The sequence below is a fragment of the Hemiscyllium ocellatum genome, chromosome 9 (assembly GCF_020745735.1).
Source record: "Hemiscyllium ocellatum isolate sHemOce1 chromosome 9, sHemOce1.pat.X.cur, whole genome shotgun sequence".
NCBI lineage: Eukaryota > Metazoa > Chordata > Chondrichthyes > Orectolobiformes > Hemiscylliidae > Hemiscyllium > Hemiscyllium ocellatum.
Window position 1 is genome coordinate 100,360,986 of NC_083409.1, and position 15,972 is coordinate 100,376,957.

The window sequence follows — 15,972 nt, forward strand, 5'->3', positions numbered from 1 at the left end:
CTGTTAAGCCTTTCATCTGTTAAAATACAGTGACAGTTTCACTTCTTTCATGTGTAAATCACAAAACCTTTTTTTAACTTGCATTCTCAGGTTAGCTGTTAACAATGGTGATAGCTAGACAATATGTTGAAGGTATTGGCCCCCTGTGTTCTCTGTCTATGCCATGATGTTTAGATTGATTCTAATCTAAAAAGTGAGATAACAGAGTTTTTAGATTAGACGGCATCTTCAAATCATATGTGCAAATTGCTACCGTAATTCCGACAGAAGCAACATCCTCAGAAGTACATTAAGTGGCTGTGAAGAGGGACTCATGGGGTGGTGAAAGACGTTATATAAATGCTTCTTTTCTAGAGCATACCCTTGGAAAACAGCAGGTGTTAAAATGAAGAGACACCATGTGGCACTGCTGCCTGACATCACCTTGGCAATGTTACGCCTTTCTCTTAAAAAATGCCAAAAATAATCGGCGCCTCTTTAATCTCGCTGTTGGAGCTGTTTGCCGTCGTCGGTAAGCGACATCTGAAGCTTCTTTTTCCACCCGGTGAACCTCTTGTGGTATTTTAGCTGTCTCACTCAGTTCGACCTGCTCCTTAATTCCACTTAATATGCCAGGCATTGCTCATGGAAACAGTATAGGCGCATAGAGAAGCACACAGGCACATACAAAGGGAGAGGTTTAGACACACAGACACAGATTTAACCCCACCCCTCGCCGTTTCTACAGCAGAATGCCAGTGTGTGTGAGAGAGAAAAGGCAACAGGGTGCCTGTTTTAAACTGGGAACTGAAGCACTGTCATTGCAACTTCTGTGCAAATCTCCCTCAATCATCTCCTCTCGGCTCTTCGAACAGAAGCCGAGAAATAGATAAAGTTGCAACATTAAGCAGCATTAAGGGTAAGTTTGGGATGCTGGAAGGTTTGAAGAGCGGTGCATTTTTTGTTGTTGCCCAGAGAGAGGACCGAGCAAAGAAGAAAGGCTACTTACACGAGGAGAGACAGCGTTGTCCAGGCTCATTGGAAAATCCACAGCATGGGCGCAAGCAGCATGAGAAATCAAAACGTTCAAAACAAACAAACAAAAAAATCTGCCTCCAAGCCTCCCGATTCTAGTGCAAAGCAAAAGACCAGCTCATTTTTTTTTTCGAAAATCCAGCTCAATTTCCCTGATGTCAATTCTGGAATAGAGATCGCATCATCAGGTTGCAGATTTATTTCCTTTGTTTCTGATCCGCAGAGAGAGAGAGAGAGAGGGAGAGAGAAGCTGATAGTCTGGAAACCGCAGCCCTCTCCAATCCTTCAGCCAGGATGCAACACTGGGGCTGACACTCCCTCAGTACACAGTGACACATCTGGGTACCTCGCACTGTCCTCTGCACGGGTGGTACAGTCTGTCCACACACACAGACCCACCCCCTCTTCCAGGCAGCAGCTAAATACCTGCTGCCGCTCTCAAAGTCGCCCTCCCCCAGACAGAATCAGAAAGGAGGGGAGGGGACTGTCTGTCTCTGTATGCGCACAGAGCTCAGGGACTGTCTGAGAAAGATTTACAACTCACACTCCCTCACCCCCCCCCCCCCCCCCCCGACCACAAAGCCGAACCTAGGTGGGGAGGGGAAGACAGTATTTTTATTAATTCTGTTTATTAATTTGCATTTGAATCAACCCGTTCAGAGATGCTATTACACACTCACTTCTGGAGCTCTTGAACCTGGGCCTCCCAGACTAGGGTTAGGGACATAACCACATTGCCACGAGAAGGCCCCTGGGCATAGAACATAGAGCTTAGAATAGTACAGCCAACACATTTAGAGTTACTGGTGGTTGGGGAATCCTGATCCATGTCCTGGAACTGGAAGGACACAAGGAACAGGAAATCTCACCACAGTAACATCTCTTATTTTCAAAAACAGGAGATGTTGGAGAAACTCATTAGCTCCTGCAAAATCTGTGGAGACAGAAAACAGCTAACATTCCAGTGACCCTCCTTTAGAACTGACTGTAGCGATGAAAAGGTTTGTCCAAATGCTGAAAATTAGTTGGGGGTGTAGGAGCAAATGATAGATGGAGATTGATTGATTGTCACATGAATGGAAGTACAGTGAAAAGCTTTGTTTACAAGCAGTGCAGGCAGATCATAATAAGGGTACACAGATCAGAAGCTGCAAATAGACAGAGACATACATGTTATATTGCTCAGGGTGTGTGCTAGGTGAGATCAGCATTTTTAATGCTAGAGAGCCCATTCATCAGTCTAATAACGGATGGAAAGAAGCAGTTCCTGAGGGAGAGAACAAAAATTAAGTCTGTCCTGGTTAGTCTGCCCAACCATTGTTCTCGCTTGCTGTTTCTGGGCTCTACCCTCCCCTATTGTATCCTCCTGCACTCCCCCACCTTTATCATATAGATCAAACCTTTCTGAGCTACAGTCAGTCGTGGCACATGAGAAAAGCTTTTCATTGTATTTATTGTTTTTGTCAATGTAACATATTCGTAACAATTAAAAAAAACTCGTTCAAAGATCATTCATTCAGTTCTGAAAGAGGATCAATAGACCATTAACATTAACACATTGTCTTTCTCTCCACAGATGCTGCCAGACCTGCTGAGTTTTTCCAGCAATTTCTGTTTTTGTGTCTGATTTCCAGCATCTGCAGTTCATTGTTAATTTTTTCTGTCTCTGTTTCAGTCTGATAACCCACCTGATGCTATACCTGCTTCCATTATTTCGGCCAGCGAACTGGATCCCCTGTTAACTGCACTGAGACAAATATCAAGCCAGGTTGTAATCAATGATTTCCTTTAATAAAATCCATTTCTAATTCAGCCTTAAAGAGTTTAAGATGCACTGAGAAGCTTCAGTCTGAACAGGTGAACTGCTGTTAATTCAGTTTGATAAAAGGTATCTGGTTCTTCCTCCTAACTCCTCCTTTCCCCTCCATTAACCAGAATAGTATTTTTTGCATTTGGGAAAAATACATTCAGAAATGCCCGGTCAATGACCCTTTTCAAATCTATACCCAACTTCTCTTTGGAGGTCATAGCTGAATCTGGGTCACCACAATTTCAGACAATGCCTATCAGACTGAAAACATAACTGCAGTTATGGATCTATTTCATTTCTTGTTGCAACTATTCTTTTTACCTAACCTTATCGATTCTTTCAAACCTGCTCAAAACCTACCTCTGGTTCATAAAGTAGAATGGAAAGACTCAATCTTTCAGGGAGCTGGAACACATCTGATTTATTAAATGATGCCAAAGTGCGCTGCACCATTCATTGGTTCAATGTGTTCTGTATTCAGTCAGACTCGTACATAAGAGCACTGCTCACCCTGAGAAAGTTCAATGCTGGGCTGCTCACTTTGGTGCAAACAGTTACTTTCAAGATCTCAGTATCTCCCATATGCCTATGTCACCAGGCTAACTCCATCTGCAGTTTCGAAGACCCATATTTTTCAAACAAATCAAACTTTGAATGAACAATTAAAAATTTCTGTGTGATGCATCAAACCCAAAAGTGATTGAGCCCAAATAATTCACAATCAACAGCTCCAGTTGTTCACACCCCAACAGGCTTCCTTTTCTAACTCCTTTTCACAAAGAACAATTAAAGGTTGCATCAATCTGCCATTATCCTAAATCTCCATGCCCTCGAAGGATTTGTTTCAGGAAATGGGCTTTTTAAAAACAATGCAACCATTGACTGCCCTTACTCTGCATCTCCCTTATAACTTTCAGAATGGAAGACTATGGAAGGTCACAGAACCAAGCAGTATAATGCCTCTGTGTTTATTACAGATTTATTAACTACCCAAACACTGACAAAACTGTAGTGATTGAAATCAGTTGGATCTTATTGACTATGAGATCCTTGATTGGGGTTGTTAACTTGGGCCATTAAGGGAGCCTTGGCTGACAGATATAAACAGGGGATTCAAAGTCTCTTCATTTCAGGGGCTGACTCTATGCACATGTAAATAAAGGGTGACTTGGTTAGAGGATACTGGCCTCTGTGCAGTTACTTCAACAACCATTTGGTTCTTCAAGATTCTGTCATTTCAATTCCATGTGAATGTGGCACACAAGAACTCTTGAAAACTTTCTGTGTCACATCTATTTCTTATGTCATTTATCTTAAAGCTTAAATGTTCAGGATAAGGCAAGATATATATGTGAGGAAGATTTGGATGAGTTATACTTTGCACAGGAATATGCATTGATTTGTCTGTCCAGTTTGTGTATTGCAAAGAAGTTTTTCACCAATTACCACATGTGGTAATTACTTAGAATGAGGATGTCATTTTCAATTGGCAAGTACCTGTGTTAAGTCCTTTAATGTGGGGAGGCTATTGCACTGCAGCTACTACAGAGTTAGAGCTGACCAAGGAACATTGCTACTCCAATTCAATATGCATATTGGAAACATTTAAGAGATTGAGACTCAACCCATTTGGTCACATTATTATAAATCTCTGTGGCCATGAGGTCCTCATGTGGGACTAGAACCTGGAGCTTCTAGTCCAAGAGGGAGTGAAGACTGAAGATGCTGGAGATTAGAGCTGAAGAGTGTGGTGCTGGAAAAGCACAGCCTGTCAGGCAGCATCGATAGAGCAGGAGAGTCGATGTTTCAGACGTAAGCCCTTCATCAGGAATGACGCTGTTCCTGATGAAGGACTTATGTCCGAAATGTCAATTCTCCTGCTCCTTGGATGCTGCCTGACTGGCTGTGCTTTTCCAGCACCACACTCTTTGACTCCTAGTCCAGGGGCAAGGACACTACCACTATGACCCATGATCTTTAACTGCTTCACACAGTTAGGGAATGAATATATTTTCCAAAGTGATTCCAATACTACTGAAATCTAGCTGACTCAACAATGTTATTAGCATTCAGTCGACCAAGAGTGACTGTAGCCCAGCGAGGATATGTGTGAGTGCGTGAATGGTTCTTGATGTGATTTAAGACACGTGCTGACGAATTTTGGATGAGCTCAATTTGAGGTAGGATGAAACATGGGAAGTCATCCAGGACAGTCAAAACTAGCATGGGTGAGGTTTTCAGCAGTAGGTGAGTTGAGCTGAGGATGGTAAGGTGCCAGAAGACTGGAGGTTGACTAACGTGGTGCCACTATTTAAAAAGGTGGTAAGGACAAGCCAGGGAACTGTAGACCAGTGAGCCTGATGTCAGTGATGGGCAAGTTGATGGAGAGAATCCTGAGGGACAGGGTGCACATGTATTTGGAAAGGCAAGGATTGATTGGGGATAGTCAACATGGCTTTGTGCGTGGAAAATCATGTCTCACAAACTTGATTGAATTTTTTGAAGAAGTAACAAAAAGGATAGATGAGGGCAGGGCGGTAGACATGATCTATATGGACTTCAGTAAAGCGTTCAACAGGTTTGCTCATGGCAGACTGATTAGCAAGGTTAGATCTCATGGGATACAGGGAGAACCAGCCATTTGGATACAGAACTGGCTCAAAGGTAGAAGACAGAGGATGGTGGTGGAGGGTTGTTTTTCAGACTGGAGGCCTTTGACGAGTGGAGTGCCACAAGGATCGGTGCTGGGTCCACTACTTTTCATCATTTACATAAATGATTTGGATATGGGCATAAGAGGTATAGTTAGTAAGTTTGCAGATGAAACCAAAATTGGAGGTGTAATGGACAGCTAAGATGGTTGCCTCAGATTAGAACGGAATCGTGATCAGATGGGCCAATGGGCTGAGGAGTGGCAGGTGAAGTTTAATTTAGATAAATGCGAGGTGCTGCATTTTTCGAAAGCAAATCTTAGCAGAACTTATACACTTAATGGTAAGATCCGAGGGAGTGTTGCTAAATAAAGAGACCTTGAAGTGCAGATTCAGAGCTCCTTCAAAGCAGAGTTGCAGGTAGATAGGATAGTCAAGAAGGCGTTTGGTATGCTTTCCTTTATTGGTCAGAGTTTTGGGTATTGGAGTTGGGAGATCATGTTGCGGCTGTACAGGACATTGGTTAGACCACTTTTGGAATATTGTTTGCAATCCTCTGGTCCAAACCATGAGGTAGCAATGGGCACCACATGGGACCCAGCTATGCCTGCCTGTTTGTTGGATATGTGGAACAGTCCATTTTCTGCAGTTACACCGACACCATCCCCCACCTCTTCCTCCGCTACATCAATGATTGTATCTGTGACGCCTCGTGCTCCCATGAGAGTTTGAACACTTCATCAACTTTACCAACACCTTCCACCCCAACCTCAAATTCACCTGGGCCATCTTGGAAATCTACCCCACCTACCATCCTTTCATGGACCACTCCATCACCGTCTCTGGCGACTGACTAACCACAGATATATGCTACAAGCCCACCGACTCCCACACCTACCTAGACTACACCTCTTGCCACCCTATTTCCTGTAAAACTCCATCCCTTATCCCCAGATCCTCCGCCTCCACTGCATCTGTTCCTAGGATGACCAATTCCACCTCAGAAGTCCCAGATGACCTCCTTCTCCCATGTTCGTAACTTCCCTTTCCACGTGGTTGACGATGTCCACCAGCGCATCTCCTCCACTTCATGCACCCACCGCCCTTGAACCCCACATCTCCCAACAAAACAGAGAAAGAACCCCCCCCCCGGTCCTTACCTTTCACCCCACAAACCTCCACATACATTGCATCATTCTCCGCCACTCTGCCACCTCCAAACAGACCCCACCACTTCTCTTCCCATCCCTATTAGAGTTCTGAAAAGACCATTCCGTCCATGACTTCCTCATCAAGTCCACACCCCCACCAGCCCACACCCCACTCCTGGCACCTTTCCCTGCCACTGCAGGGAGTGCAAAATCTGCACTCACACCACTCCCCTCACCTCCGTCCAAGGCCCCAAGGGATTCTTCCACATCCATCAGAAATTTACTTGTACCTCTACCAATGTCATCTACTGCATCCGTTGCATTCGGTGTCGCCTCCTCTACATTGGGAAGACAAGACGCCGTCTTGCGGATCATTTCAGAACATCTCTGGGACACCCACACCAACCAACCCCACCGCCCCGTAGCTGAACACTTCAACTCCCACTCCATCAAGCACATGCAGGTCCTGCGCCTCCTCTATCACCAAACCCTTACCACTCGACGCCTGAAGGAGGGACGCCTCATATTCCATCTTGGGACCACGCAACCACATGAGATAAATGTGGATTTCAACAGCTTCCTCATTTCCCCTCCTCCCACATTATCCCAGTCTCAAGCCTCCAACTTGGCACTATCCTCTTGATCTGTCCATTAATCCCCCCTCTGACCTATTACCTTCTCTCTCACCTTCATCCACCTATCGCTTCCTGAGCTACCTTCCCTCAAACCCCACCCCCACCCATTTATTTCTCAGTCCCGACCCACAAGCCTCATGCCTGATGAAGGGCTTCTGCCCAAAATATCAATTTTCCTGCTCCTCGGATGCTGCCTGACCTGCTGTGCTTTTGCAGCACCACACTCTCGACTCCTGCCTGTCAGAAGGAGATTGTGAAACTTTAAAGGGATCAGAAAAGATTTACAAGGATGTTGCCAGGGTTGGAGGGTTTGAGCTATAGGGAGAGGCTGAACAGGCTGGGGCTGTTTTCCCTGGAGCATCGGAGGCTGAGAGGTGACCTCATAGAGGTTTATAAAATCATGAGGACCATGGATTGGATAAATAGACAAAGTGTTTTCCCTGGGGTTGGGGAGTCCAGAACTAGAGGGCATAGGTTTAGGGTGAGAGGGGAAAGATATGAAAGAGACCCTAGGGGCAATGTTTTCACACAGAGGGTGGTGTGTGGATGGAATAAGCTGCCAGAGGAAGTGGTGGAGGCTGCTACAATTGCAACATTTAAAAGGATAGTTATGTGATTAGGAAGGGTTTGGAGGGATATCAGCCAGGTGCTGGTAAGTGGGACTAGATTAGGTTGTGATATCTGGTCAGCATGGATGAGTTGGACCTAAGGATCTATTTCTGTGTTGTACATCTCTTGAAAAATATCCATGTTACAGAGGAAGAAGTGATGGATGTCCTGAAATGCATAAAAGTGGATAAATTCCCAGGACCTGATCAGGTATACCCTAGAACTCTGTGGGAAGTTAGGGAAGTGATTGCTGGGCTTCTTGCTGAGATATTTGTATCATCGATAATCACAGTTGAGATGCCGGAAGGCTGGAGGTTGGCTAATTTGGTGCCACTGTTTAAGAAGGGTAGTAAGGAGAAGCCAGGAAACTATAGACAAGTGAGTCTGATGTCGGTGGTGGGCAAGTTGTTGGAGGGAATCCTGAGGGACAGGATATACATATATTTGGGAAGGCAAGGACTGATTAGGGATAATCAACATGGCTTTGTACGTGGGAAATCATGTTTCACAAACTTGATTGAATTTTATGAAGAAGTAACAAAGAGGATTGATTGATGAGAGTGGTAGATGTGATCTATATGGACTTCAGTAAGGTGTTTGACAAGGTTCCCCATGGGAGATGGTGAGCAAGGTTTGATCTCACGGAATACAGGGAAAACCAGCCATTTGGATACAGAACTAGCTCAAACATAGAAGACAGAGGGTGGTAGTGGTGGAGGGTTGTTTTTCAGACTGGAGACCTGTGACCAGTGGAGTGCCACAAGGATCGGTTTTGGCTCCACTACTTTTCATCACTTATATAAATGATTTGGATGTCAGCATAAGGGGTACAGTTAGTAAGTTTGCAGGTGACACCAAAATTGGAGGTGTAGTGGACAGCAAAGTAGGTTACCTCAGATTACAATGGGATCTTAATCAGATGAGCCAATGGGCTGAGAAGTGGCAGATGAAGTTTAATTTAGATAAATCCGAGATGCTGCATTTTGGGAAAGCAAATCTTAGCAGGACTTATACACTTAATGGTAAGGTCCTAGGGAGTGTTGCTGAACAAAAAGACCTTGGCGTGCAGGTTCATAGCTCCTTGAAAGTGGAGTCACAGGTAGATAGGATAGTGAAGGAGGCGTTTGGTATGCTTTCCTTTATTGGTCAGGGTATTGAGTACAGGAGTTGAGAGGTCATGTTGCGGCTGTACAGGACATTGGTTAGGCCACTGTTGGAATATTGCGTGCAATTATGGTCTCCTTCCTATCTGAAAGATGTTGTGAATCTTGAAAGGGATCAGAAAAGATTTATAAGGATGTTGCCAGGGTTGGAGGATTTGAGCTATAGGGAGAGGCTGAATAGGTTGGGGCTGTTTTCCCTAGAGCATCGGAGGCTGAGGGGTGACCTCAAAGAGATTTTAAAAATCACAAGGGGCATGAATAAGTTAAATAGACAAAGTGTTTTCCCTGGGGTGGGGGAGTCCAGAACTAGAGGGCATAGGTTTAGGGCGAGAGGGGAAATATATATAAGAGACCTAAAAGGCAACGTTTTCACTTAGAGGGTGGAATGGGTATGGAATGAGCTGCCAGAGGAAGTGGTGGAGGCTAGTACAATTACAACATTTAAAAGGCATCTGGATGGCTATATGAATAGGAAGGGTTTGGAGGAATATGGACCAGGTGCTAGCAGATGGGGCTAGATTTGGTTGGGATATCTGGTCAGCATGGACGGGTTGGACCAAAGGGTCTGTTTCCATGCTGCACATCTCTATGACTCTGTGACTCTATGACTCTAACTGAGTGATGTTACAGAGGTGGAAACTTGCAATGTTGGTGATGGTATGAACATGTAGTTGGAAGCTCATTTCTGGATCGCATATTACACTAATGGTCTATTAAAGCTCAAGCTTTGGCCAAAGAGATGATGGAGTCAATGTCTTGGGGACAGCATTTATGGCAGACAGCAAAGACTTAGCATAAGTCATCTCAATATCTAATCTGATCGTCAAGTAGGGAATGTCAGATAAGCAATGTGACAAATCGCTGATGGCAGAGGCATCAAGAGAGTTGATGGTGAGGTAGAGCTCACAGTCATCATGTAAAGGTTGAAGGATCTTTCACTTAGAGGGCAGTGAGGGCCTTAGCTTGAAAGCTTCCTGCAAATGACTGCACCTTCTCCAAATCATATTCTTACTGAAGAACAGATTTGTAAATTTCCTGTAGCTTAGTAATGGATATTATTTTATCTGCTGCTGATGTAAAGCCAATCCTCTGTCAATTTCCTGAGTCATTTGTCACCTTTTCTGAGCAGTGTGCCACAACACCCGACCTGCCCATCACATGATCAGTGAACTGTAAATGAATATAACTCGAGTAGACTTGACATTAACTTTGGAATTCCAGTTAAAGCAGAGCAACATTTCAGACTTCTTATTTAAGCAACTTAAAGATCAGTTTTACTGCAATTTATTATTGAAAGTTCCTTAGAAATAAAAAGGGTGAAATTGGTCAGCAAAGTTTTGGAAAGAATTCTGAGGGATAGGATTTCTGACTATTTGGCAAAGCATAGTGTGATTAAAGGCAGACAGCATGGCTTTGGGAGGGGCAGGTCATGCCTCACAAATCTTATTGAATTCTTTGAGGAGGCGTCAAGACAGGTTGATGATGGTTGAGCAGTAGATGTGGTGTATATGGACTTCAGCAAGGCATTTGATAGGGCTCCCCATGGTAGGCTCATTCATAAAGTCAGAAGGTATGGGATACAAGGAGATTGGCTATCTGGATTCAGAATTGGCTGGCTGACAGAAGGCAGAGAGTGGTTGTAGATGGAAAGTATTCTGCCTAGAGGACAGTGTTGAGTGGGGTCCCCCAGGGCTCTGTTCTTGGGCCTCTGCTCTTTGTAGTTTTTATAAATGACATGGATGAGAAGGTTGAGGGTTAGTAAATTCGCAGATGACACAAAGGTTGGAGGTGTCATCGATAGCATAGAGGGCTACTGCAGGCTGCAGCACGACATAGACAGGATGCAGAGCTGGGCTAAGAAATTGCAGATGGAGTTCAACGTGGATAAATGAGAAGTGATGCATTTTGGAAGGTCGAACTCCAATGCTGAATATAGGATTAAAGACAGGATTCTTGGCAGTGTGGAGGAACAGAGGGATCTTGGTGTGCAAATACATACATCCCTCAAAGTTGCCACCCAAGTGGATATGTTTGTTCAGAAAGCATATGGTGTTTTGACTTACATTAACAGGGGGGATTGAGTTTAAGAGCCATGAGGTTTTGCTGCAGCTCTACAAGTCCCTGGTGAGACCACACTTGGAATATTGTGTCTAGTTCTGGTCGCCTACTATGGGAAAGATACAGAGGCTTTGGAAAGGGTGCAAAGAAGGTTTACCAGGATGCTGCCTGGACTGGAGGGCTTGCCTTATGAAGAAAGGTTGAATAAGCTCAGACTTTTTTCTGTGGAGAGAAGGAGGAAGAGAGGAGACCTGATCGAGGTGAACAAAATAATGAGAGGAATAGATAGAGTCAATAGCCAGAGACTTTTCCCCAAAGCAGGATTGACTGGTATGAGAAGTCATAGTTTGAAGATATTAGGAGGAAGGCAGAAAGGAGACATCAGAGGAAGGTACTTTACACAGAGAGTTGTGAATGCATGGAATGCGTTGCCAGCTGAGGTGGTGGAAGCAGAGTCATTGGGGACATTTAAACGACTGCTCGACATGCACATGGATAGCAGTGAGTTGAGGGGTGTGTAGGTTAAGTTACTATATTTTACATCAGGATTAAATCTCGGCACAACATTGTGGGCCAAAGGGCCTGTTCTGTGCTGTACTTTTCAATGTCCTATGTTCTAGTCACAGATTTCACAACTGAAACCAGCACAGATGAAGCAAGGAAATCCTGATAATGAGACAGTTTCAATTATTGTCAACCATAGACCATTGGGGCTCATTGTTTGAGCTTCTTATTATTGAAATGAAGAGATTAACATTTGAAGTCTGGGTTCTAATGCTGAATAATCGATGTCTTTGGAAGGACGAGAAAGCCCTTCATTCCTCACCAGAGGTGTATCTCAGCATGTTTTGCCTGACACTCCCTTTAGAGAGTGGTAATTTGTTCCTTTATTCCATTTTCCCTTTTGTCTTTCCTTTGTCACAATTCCTCTCACAATGTGGTTTCTGGAATTCTTGTTCTTCGAGTTCGACCCAGTAAGATGGTTGAACAATCAGCATGGTATTTGTTCACCTTGTATAGGAATCATACAATGCAAAAGAAGCCCTTCGGCCTATCAAGTCTGCACTGACAAGTGTCTGGTTCAGACTGATGAGTCAGCTTTCAGTTGTGAAAGAAGATTCATGCAAGTTTTGGTCTAAAATTCTCATTTAGTTGAGAAACCGATTTTTTAAATGCTGTAATTGTCAACATGAATCGTTCCTATTCTGATGTCTGTTGAGGCAGGAAGCACTGTTTTGCATTTTAGAAGGTCACATTGTGTTGCCTACAGCTAGATACATTCTAAAATTCACCCTTTTGTTATTTGAGGCATTGATTATGATTTTTCAGAAATCACTGAAGCCATGGAGGGCCTCAGAGGACTGGAAAATGGCTCACGTAACACCCTTTGTTTGTGAAGTGGAAGAGGCAGAAAACAGGAAACTATAGGCTGGTTAGATTGTTGATAAGATTTTAGAGTCCATTATTAAGTATGAGATTGCGGAGTACTTGAAACTGCATGATAAAATAGGACTGAATCAGCACGGCTTCATCAAGGGCAGGTCATGCCTGACAAATCTGTTAGAATTCTTTGAGGAGATTTTGAACAAGGAGAGCCAGTGGACATGATCCACGTGATTTCCAGAAGGCCTTTGACAAGGTGCTGCACAGGAGGCTGCTAAATAAGATGAGAGCCCAAGGCGTTAGGGGCAAGGTAGTGGCATGGATAGAGTATTGGCTGACTCGCAGAAGGCAGAAGGTAGCATAAAGGGGATCCTTCTCAGGAAGGCAGTCATTGACTAGTGGAACTTCACAGGCCTCTGTGTTGGGACCACAACTATTCACGTTATTCATTAACAATTTGGATGAAGGATCTGAGGGCATTGTTGCTAAATTTTGCACGCGGCACAAAGATAGGTGGAGGGACAGGTAGTGTTGAGAAGTGGAGAGACTGCTGAAGGACTTGCGCAGGCTAGGAGAGGGGGCAACGAAGTGATAGATGGAATGCAATGTGAGTGAAATTGAGGTTATGCACTTTGATCGAAAGAATAGAGGTTAAACTATTTATAAATGGGGAAAGACGTCAGAAATCTGAGGCACAAATGAACTAAGGAGTTTGAGTTCAGGAATCTCTCAAGGCTAACATGCAGGTTCAGTCGGCTGTTAGGAAGGTAAATGCAATGTTGGCATGGATTTCAAGAGGGCAAGAATACAACAGCAGGAATGTGTTGCTGAGGCTGTATAAAGCTGTGGTCAGACTGCATTTGGAATATTACGAGTAGTTTTGGATCCTGTATCTAAGGAAGGATGTTCTGGCTTTGGAGGAGTTTTAAGAATGATCCTGGGATGAAGGGCTTGTCATACGATTGAAGACTCTGAATCTGTACTCAATGTAGTTTAGAAGGTTGAGGGTGAATCTGATTGAAATTTGCAGAATACTGAGTGGCTTTGATAGAACGAACATGGAGAAGATGTTTTCACTAGCGGGAGAGACAAGGACCTGAGGATGTAACCTCAGAGTGAAGGAACGACCCTTTAGATCTGAGATGGGGAGGAATTCCTTCAGCCAGAGCATGGTTAATCTGTGGGACTCATTGCCACTGAGGCCAGTGGACGTCAAGTCATTGACTGTATTTAAGACAAGAGATAGATAAGTTCCTGATTGGTAAGAAGATCAAGGGTTAAAGGGAGAAGGTAAGAGAGCAAAGAACAAAGAAAATTGACAGCCCAGGGCTCTTTGGCCCTCCAAGCCTGAGCTGATCCAAATGTACTGTCTAAACCTGTCGGTCAATTCCTCAGCATTTGTCTCCCTTTGGCCCCCACCTATTCTTGCATCTGTCCAGACGCATCCTAAATGAATCTACCATACCTGCCTCTACCACCTCTGCTGGCAATGCCTTCCAAACACCCACCACCCTCTGTGTGAAGTACTTGCCGCAAGAATGTTCCACCTCTCACCTTGAAAGACTTGGGTTCAGAAACAACATAGACATGATTGAATAGCAGAGTGGACTCGATGGACTGAATGGCCTAATTCTGCTCCTATATCTTATGGTTTTATGGTCTAAAACAGTCCACTGCAATATGTATGTTCAGTTGTGGCCTACGTCTTGAGACCTTTTTGGTTTAATGCCAATGGATGGACTTTTAAAACAGAAATATCTCTTAGTACCATTTATTAATTAGAAACAACAACATTATCAGATTTCAGAAGTCGGAAGCAGTCATACAGGATATGTTATAGGTCATACAGTTATCTCTGTTTCTATCTCCATGAAAGATTCCAGACCTGCTGAGTTACTCTAGCACTGTCTGTACTTCTTCCAGTGATCACCTCCTGACTATCTCTAATACCCCACTGGTGTTCCTGGTCTCCCTTGAATCCTCAGTACATTTTGTTATCATGCTCGGGAATTGATAATTAACTTTAACAGAAGTTATATTTTGTCACACGGATATGGACCAGACCAAATACCAATCCCCCCCCCCCACCAAATATGTTAAGAAGATAGCCTTGTCACCAACTTCTTTTATTTTTAAAGGCAGGTGTAAAGCATTGTGTTCTGGATGCAATTTGATTGGTCAAACCACTAGGCGTGAAGCAAAACACATTTTATTTTTGCACTATTTTTAAAATACAGACAAAAAAAAAGAATTGGAATAACTTCACTCGATTAGGAGACTTAACAGAATAATAGATGATTTATATATGAAGCAGCAACTGTTCTAATAGAGTAACATGCCATGAACAGACCCTTGGCAAAGGCACATTCAGGAAAATAGACTGTCTCACACGCCATTCTCCAGTCCAGGAGGAAAGAATATCAAAAGAAAACTGAATGAATGACAGAGAGAGAGAGAGAGAGAGACAGACAGACAGACAGACAGACAGAGCATCAGGGAGAGATGTATAACAGCTTCCAAATCCCACCAGCTACTGAAAGCTAAACTAAAATCCTGCTTCTGTTGGAACTTAAATCCCACCCCTTCAGGCTGCTTCTGTTGTTCCAACTTTAAAAAAATACTCAAGGTCTCACAAACTGTTTGCCTTATTGGCTTAGAACAGACTACTCATTAACCTTCCTCTCTTCACAAAAAAAAAGACAAAATACACCTCTTAAATCCATTGTAACGTCACAACAAAGACTGACAATTGTTAAGAATTATCAGAGCACTACACTAGGGATATTCAAATTAGTGCACTGGATGAATACTTCTGAAAAATATTCATGTAAAATACTTAACAATATTTTTCATGTTTTGTTTTAGATATGCATTGGCTGGAGTAATGTACTTCTTCACATCTTAGGGACAATTACAGAGGGACACAAGAAGATAGAAACATGCAGGATTAGTAAAGACTATTGAGCTATTGTGAGCAATGCTGGTATCTTGAAAACATCAGTTTCCAAAACATTGATTGGATGTGAAGAGCTTTGAGATGTTCATGACACATGCAGTAACATTCAAGAGAAGTACAATACAATTCATTTTTTTCTATCATCTCCCAGTGACATGTGATCTTGTCTCATTTGGTTTCTCAAAAGTCTCTTGTTTCGGATTTTAGGAGGTAGTGTGGGTGACAAGCCCTTCCCATCACCCAAATAAGACCTGATTGGGACCCCCTCTTCAACCGCAATACTGGTTGCCTGCAGATACTTCATCCACAATGTCTACCCTTGTCTCAGAAGGAAATCCTGTCCTTAGAAGGTTGTTGACCAGACTATGGAAGGTGATGGTCAGTGGTATTTTTGCTGGATTATTAATCCAGAGATCCAGATAATGTTCTGGGTTCAAATTCTGCTATGATAGATGATGGAATTTGAATTCAATAAAAATTTGGAATTAAGAATGTAATAATGACAATGATTCAATTGGCAGAAAAACTCATCTGGCTCACTA

At 43.4% G+C, this 15,972-nt stretch overlaps 1 long non-coding RNA gene across 1 annotated transcript; it reads left to right on the plus strand.

The window, feature by feature from the left end:
• The first annotated feature begins 329 nt into the window (after window positions 1–329).
• On the plus strand, window positions 330–15,573 carry LOC132819181 (uncharacterized). Its single transcript, XR_009645051.1, has 3 exons — window positions 330–511; window positions 2,690–2,782; window positions 15,340–15,573. It is a non-coding gene; the product is annotated as an uncharacterized LOC132819181 (long non-coding RNA).
• Window positions 15,574–15,972: the final 399 nt, after the last annotated feature.